This window comes from Charadrius vociferus, unplaced genomic scaffold, assembly GCF_000708025.1.
Source record: "Charadrius vociferus isolate BGI_N301 unplaced genomic scaffold, ASM70802v2 scaffold179, whole genome shotgun sequence".
Lineage (NCBI taxonomy): Eukaryota > Metazoa > Chordata > Aves > Charadriiformes > Charadriidae > Charadrius > Charadrius vociferus.
The window spans coordinates 1,835,476-1,836,134 of NW_009650072.1; positions in this window are offsets into that span (position 1 = coordinate 1,835,476).

The window sequence follows — 659 nt, forward strand, 5'->3', positions numbered from 1 at the left end:
TCCTGATCCTGCTTACCTAATTCCCTCTGCAGGGAGCCTGGGGAAAGACGATGTCCTAGGTGAGTAGTAGCACTACTAAGCTGTTCCCAAGGAGGGTGGAGGGACACCTACCTGCTGCCCCTGATGGGGGGGGTGGAGGTGGTGGATGATGTTATTGTTTTAATCTTTCTGTGTATATCCACACAGAGTCTACAAAACAGCTCACAGCTCCTTTTTCTGGTCACCACAAGCAAGGGGAGTTTAGGCTGGTATTTTCCCTTTGGTGTATTTTGGAGTTGTTGGCTAAGTAGGTTTGCCCCTAGTTGAGAAACATACTCCATGGTGGTTTACGAGGCAACAATCAAGTGCAGAAAACATGCACGGAGCTGTTAAAAAAAGCGCTGCCATCTCTGGTGGTATCCACAGATCTACATCTAGGTTTTTACCAGGTATACTATGTAGGGGAATTGTGCAATATGCCGTTTGGCAGGTATACAAATGCTGCAAGCTGCTACTGATGGAGAAACAGGGTGTCCTGGTGTCCCTCAGGGGTCAGTACTGGGCCCAGTCTTGTTCAACATATTCATTGATGATCTGGATGAAGGGATAGAGTGTACCATCAGCAAGTTTGCTGATGACACAAAACTGGGAGGAGTGGCTGACACGCCAGAAGGCTGTGC